Genomic DNA, 6,931 nt, shown 5'->3' with positions numbered 1-6,931 from the left:
AATAGGAGTGGTGAAAGTGGGCACCCTTGTCTTGTTCCTGTCCTCAGAGGGATGGCTTTCAGCTTTTGTCCATTGAGTATGATGTTGGCTGTGGGTCTATCATATATGGCCTTTATTATGTTGAGGTACTTTCCTTCTATACCCATTTTACTGAGGGTTTTTATCATAAATGGGTGTTGGATCTTGTCGAATGCTTTCTCTGCATCTATTGAGATGATCATGTGGTTTTTGGTTTTCATTTTGTTGATGTAGTGTATCACGTTGATTGACTTGCGGATGTTGAACCATCCCTGTGTCCCTGGTATAAATCCCACTTGATCACGGTGTATAATCTTTTTGATGTATTGCTGTAATCGGTTTGCCAAAATTTTGTTGAGGATTTTTGCATCTATGTTCATCAGTGATATCGGCCTGTAGTTCTCCTTCTTTGTGTTGTCCTTGTCAGGTTTGGGGATCAGAGTGATGTTGGCTTCATAGAATGTGTTAGGGAGTTCTCCATCTTTCTCAATTTTCTGGAACAGTTTGAGGAGAATAGGTATTAAGTCTTCTTTGAATGTTTGGTAGAATTCTCCAGAGAAGCCGTCTGGTCCTGGACTCTTGTTTTTGGGGAGGTTTTTGATTACCGTTTCTATTTCCTTACTTGTGATTGGTCTATTCAGATTCTCCATTTCTTCCTGATTCAGTTTGGGGAGATTGTAGGAGTCTAGGAATTTGTCCATTTCTTCCAGGTTGTTCAATTTGTTGGCATATAGTTTTTCATAGTATTCTCTTATGATCTCTTGTATTTCATTGGTATCTGTTGTGATTTCTCCTCTGTCATTCCTGATTTTATTAATTTGCGATTTCTCTCTTCTTTTCTTGGTGAGTCTGGCTAGGGGTTTGTCAATTTTGTTAATTCTTTCGAAGAACCAACTCTTTGTTTCATTGATCCTTTCTATTGTCTTTTTTGTTTCAATATCGTTTATTTCTGCTCTTATTTTTATTATTTCCCTCCTTCTACTGACTCTGGGCCTTGTTTGTTCTTCTTTTTCTAGTTCTGTTAGGTGTCGTTTGAGGTTGCTTACGTGAGCTTTTTCTTGTTTAGTGAGGTGAGCCTGTATTGCCATGAATTTCCCTCTTAGGACTGCTTTTGCTGCATCCCAAATGATTTGGTATGTCGTGTTCTCATTTTCATTTGTCTCCAGATAATATTTGATTTCTTCTTTAATTTCTTCAATGATCCATTGTTTGTTGAGAAGCGTGTTGTTTAGTCTCCACATTTTTGCACCTTTCTCTGCTTTTTTCTTGTAGTTGATTTCTAGTTTAATAGCGTTATGATCAGAAAAGATGCTTGATATTATTTCAACTCTCTTGTATTTATTGATGTTTGCTTTGGTTCCCAAAATATGGTCAATCCTTGAGAATGTTCCATGTGCACTTGAGAAGAATGTGTAACCTGCTGTTTTTGGATGAAGTGTTCTATATATATCTATTAAGTCCATCTGGTCTAATTTTTCATTTAATTCTATTATTTCCTTGTTGATTTTCTGTCTGGATGTTCTGTCCATTGGTGTTAATGGTGTGGTGAGGTCCCCTACTATTATTGTATTGTTGTTGATGTCTTCTTTTAGTTCTATTAAGAGTTGCTTTACAAATTTTGGTGCTCCTGTGTTGGGTGCGTATATATTTATAAGTGTTATGTCTTCTTGGTGGAGAGTCCCTTTTATCATTATATACTGTCCCTCTTTGTCTTTCTTTATCTGTTTTGCTTTGAAATCTACCTTGTCTGATATTAGTATAGTGACACCTGCTTTCTTTTGTTCATTATTAGCTTGGAGTATTGTTCTCCATCCCTTCACTCTGAGTCTGTGTTTGTCTTTGGGGCTGAGGTGTGTTTCCTGGAGGCAGCATATTGTTGGATCTTGTTCTTTGATCCATCCTGCCACTCTGTGTCTTTTGGGGAGTTCAATCCATTTACATTTAGAGTGATTATTGAGACGTGGGGGCCTACCACTACCATTTTGTGTCTTGTTTTCCGGTTTTCTTCAGTTTCCTTTGTTTCTCGTCCCATGGTTTAATCTGTTCTGGTGTAGAGCTGCTACTCTCTGTTGTTGTCCTTCTACTTATCTCCTCTGCTCTTGGTTTTGTAGCCCCTTTCCTTTTTTGGATTTTTCAGGAATGAGGGTTTTCCTGAGGATTTCCTGAAGAGGAGGTTTTGTGACAATGAACTCCCTTAATTTTTGTTTATCTGGGACCCTGTGATTTTTTTTTATATGTAACACCAAGGGCATGATCCATGAAAGAAAAAATTAGTAAGTTGGACCTCCTTAAAATTAAAAACTTCTGCTCTAGGACAGATACTGTTAAAAGAATGAAAAGACAAGCCACAGACTGGGAGAAAATATTTGCAAAACACCTATCTGATAAAGGCCTGGTATCCAAAATATACAAAGAAATCTTAAAATTCAATAAGAAAACAACACAATTATGAAATCTTAAGATGAGGGGCTGGCCCCGTGGCCGAGTGGTTAAGCTCACATGCTTCTCTGTGGCAGCCCAGTGTTTCATCAGTTCGAATCCTGGGTGCGGACATGGCACAGCTCATCAGGCCATGCTAAGGCAGCATCCCACATGCCACAAGTAGAATGACCCACAACTAAAAACACACAACTATGTACCGGGAGCTTTGGGAGAAAAAGGAAAAATAAAATCTTTAAAAAGAAAAAAGAAATCTTAAGATGAAAAAAGCTGAAGAGGAGGCAAATGATCTGAACAGACACCTCACCGAAGAAGATATATATATATCAAATAAGAAGAGGTTCAATACCATATGTCACCAGGAAATTGCAAATTAAATCAATAATTTACCACTACCCATCTATCAGAATGGCAAAAATCCGAAGCACCTATAACACCAATGCTGGCAAGAATGTAGGGCAACAGGAACTCTCATTCACTGCTAATGGGAATGCAAAATGGAACTGACACTGGAAGGTAGTACGCCAGTTTGTTGCAAAACTAACCATGCTCTTTCAATATGATCCAGCAGTTGTGCTCCTTAGTATTTACCCAAATAAGCTGAAAACTTGTGTCCACATAAAAACCTGCACACAGATGTTAATAGCAGCCTTATGCATAATTGCCAAATATTTGAAGCAACTAAGATGTCCTTCAATAGGTGAATAGATAAACAAACTGTGGTACATCCACACAATGTAATATTATTCCATGATAAAAAGAAATGAGCTATCATGCCCTGAAAAAAACATGGAAGAAACTTAAGTGATTATTGCTAAGTGAAAGAAGCCAACCTGAAAGGCTACTGTATGATTCTAACTGTATGACATTTTGGAAAAGGCAAAACCATGGAGACAGTAAAAAGATCAGTGGTTGCCAGAGTTTTGGGAGGAGGGAAGAAGGGACGAATAGGTGGAGCACAGGATATTTTTAAGACAGTGAACCTATTCTGTATGATACTATAATGTGCATACATGTCATTATACATTTGTCAAAACCCGTAGAATATACAACACAAAGAATGAACCCTAATGTGAACTATGAACTTTAGTTAATAATAATGTATCAGGATTGGCTCACCGATTGAGACAAACATACCACACCAACGCAAGATGTTAATAACAGGGGAAACTGAGTGGGGAGGACGTGAAAAGGGTTTATAGGAACTTCAGCTCAATTTTCCTGTAAATGTAAAATTGCTCTAAAAATAAAGTGTATTGATTTTTTAAAAAATCGTGTGGGGAAAGTAGGCTAGAAAACACAAGTTAAGGACAAAAGAATGATGTAAAATTTCCTATTTTTGAAGAAAATAACTCATTTAACTTTCTTAAATGAATGATCATGGGTATCAAATCATTATGACATTTAAATTCCAAGCAATAAAATTCATTTTTTAAAATTTCTAAATTTGCAATATTCTGGTAAATTACATTTATTGCAGATATTTAAAATTATGATAAAAATGTTACATAGTTTTTTATACATTAATTTTTTATGGAGATATAATTGACATATAACATGAGTTTCAGCTGTACAATAAGACTCAAATATATATATATATAGCAAAATGATTACCATAATAAGTCTAGTTAACATCTATCCATCCGTAGTAGTTTTTTCAAAATTCTTTTAGTGGTATGCAAACAAAATATTTGAAGATCATCATTGCAAAGCTGTTTCATTGTTTTGGAACAGGTAGAATAGTCATAGTGTTTTCAACTTTAAGTTTCATAAGCACATTAAAAAGTTAAGATTAAGAACCATGAGAATAGAAACAGATTATATAACTCCCAAACAGCAGAGAGGAGAAATGGATTTAAAAAAAACAAAATAAAACTCAGTTAATCCAAAAAATGTCAGTGATTAGCCCCACAATTTCTTCTTTGTTCTTGTAATTTAAATTTGTTAACAAATACATACCATACTTGCTGTTGCATTTACAAACTTTCAGATGCACATTTGTTGATTTAAGCTCATAAACAGCTGCAGTGGGCATTTGGGAAATGCAAAGCAACCATTTTAAACAATGGTAGATGCCCTGAGATTTTAGAGTGTTTAATAATAAGGAGGCTTAATTTTAACCTAGAAAATACATTTTTAGAATGCTGTAAGTTTATTGTAAGTCATAGTATATCCAAAGTGACTAATGAGTAGTATAATTTATGAGTGATTACTATATCTGATACCAATCAGGTTTTATGACTTCCCACAGTTGTTTAAGACATGTTTCACAAACCTTGACATTCACACAAATACGGAGGTTTATGTTCAGATAAGTGATAGCAGGCTCCATAGTGAAACAAATTGAAAGCATCAGAGTCCTTACCTCCTTTCATTGAACAATGAGCATTTATTGAATGATTTTTATTTGCCCAGTATTCTTCTACTCATTTCACATGTATTAACTTAAGTTCTCGCAACCCTTTGTGCTGGATACTATTATCATCATCCCTATTGTACAGAGGAAGAAATTGAGGCCCAGGGCAGAGCCAGGGTTTCAAACAAGATAATCTAAGTCCAGAATTAACGTCCTTAACACAATTGAGAAATCTGTCACTAGTCATAGAGAACAGATTACACGTGATTCAGTCTTTCACAAGATCTTTTCCTCAAACTGTTTAATCAGCTAATCAAGAATCTTTGTTTACTTCACTAGGATCAAATAGTTGGCCTCTATGATTGTTTCCACATTAATCATGCTCTGACTTCTCCCTGAACCGATCTGTACCAGTATAACTTCCTGGGCAACTGAGAAAAGGACCCTGTATCTCAAAATTGAAGACTGGCAATGTTAAAACAATTAAAATCAATTAAAGCATCAAAATAATTAAAAAGAGAGTCAATATATGAAATGTCTATTTTGTGTAATTTTTCCTGTCACTTAAAAATGAGATGCTCATAAATTTTTGGCAAATCCTTTGTTTATAATAAGCAGAGAGTGATTAAACCAGTTCCAACAAATTTTGTCCTACTTTGGATAGAGGATTAATGGATTTTCTTTCTTAGGCATTCTTTCAAAAGAATTAACCTGGTTTGCAAGAGGAAAGCTTACAAAATGGCAACCAAAAATACCTGGAATGCCTCAAATACTAATCTTTAACCTGAGTAGTTTAGTATAGTGCCTGGCATATAATAGGTATTCAATAAATAGTTCTCAAATAATTAAGATGAAAATCAGACTTCAGTTTTATTGTACGCAAATATGCTAGGTAGGTACACAATATACAAATAATAAACATTTTTTTATAACCCTTTTCTTTGGCCCTAGTTTATTTTTAAAGGAAAAAAAAAATCTCTTCCTAAAGTTTTAAAACTCTGCCCCAAGTGACTAGATTTAGGCAAAAGCCAGAACAAATTACCAGTAACCATAGGGAGAAATTCCCCTTTGAATGTAGCAAAGGCTTTGTGTTAATGAAGAATGTTGTTGCTGGGACTATATGAACTTTTCTGAAGTATGTGTGAGTGTATAATGAATGGATTACTTTGCCTGGACAGAGTTTAGAGCGGTCTAAGACTAAATGCATCGGCCTATGGTAAACTAATTTTGATGGAGTAGCTATTCCTCAATCACTTGACTCAACTACTTCCAGAGAAAGTAAAAAAAACTTCTGAAGTTTGTGTAAAAAATTAATCCTTAAATTTTAGTCTGAGGCAGAGACTTAATCACTAAAACTGAGGGATGAACAAAAGTTGTACACATAGTGATTTTGGATGTTAGGGATCATGAGACTGTGCTATAGATTTTAATTTTCACAGTCAATTTTTAAATTATTAATTGGTGGTCCTATAGATTAATTATTATTCATTTGCACTGCTACATCAATGTTTTTGAGCAAACCCAAGTAGTAAGACATATGAAAAGATAAGTGTGTTTAAACTTGATTATCTAGTTTGACACTTAAGCTATTTGCTTTGATAATTATTCTGGGTTGCTAAATTTTTTTTTTTACATAGGATATTGGTAAACATTGAAAACAAGGAATTGCAAAAAAGATCTGATATTGGATACCATTATTTCTGCTATGTATTAACATTGCTAACATATATCTCATAAATTAATAGCAATTTATTAAGATTGTGACATTATAAGGGTATCTAAGGAAAGTCCTAAAATGCAAGTTAAATGGCATTAAAATGGAGATATTATATGTGTGTTTATGTTTATGAGTATGTGTATACTGGCCGCATTATTCTTAAGAGATTTTCATCTTGTTTCATAAAGATCTCAAAGGGATAACATTCAGGTAGCTAATCTTAACCTAATATACTTCAAGATCATAAAAACTAATTACAGTATACATAACACTCCAAGCAAAACTAAAACATGTAAACATAAAATAACTAAGCAACCAGCTGTTAGTTGGGTTAATTGGCTCTGTGCTTTGAATAATACTTAAATACAATATAGGTGCTTAATACCAAATGATTACAAATG

Source organism: Equus caballus, chromosome 1 (genome assembly GCF_041296265.1).
Source record: "Equus caballus isolate H_3958 breed thoroughbred chromosome 1, TB-T2T, whole genome shotgun sequence".
Lineage (NCBI taxonomy): Eukaryota > Metazoa > Chordata > Mammalia > Perissodactyla > Equidae > Equus > Equus caballus.
The sequence above is the reverse complement of the archived record's forward strand: the minus strand, read 5'-3'. Positions refer to the sequence as shown.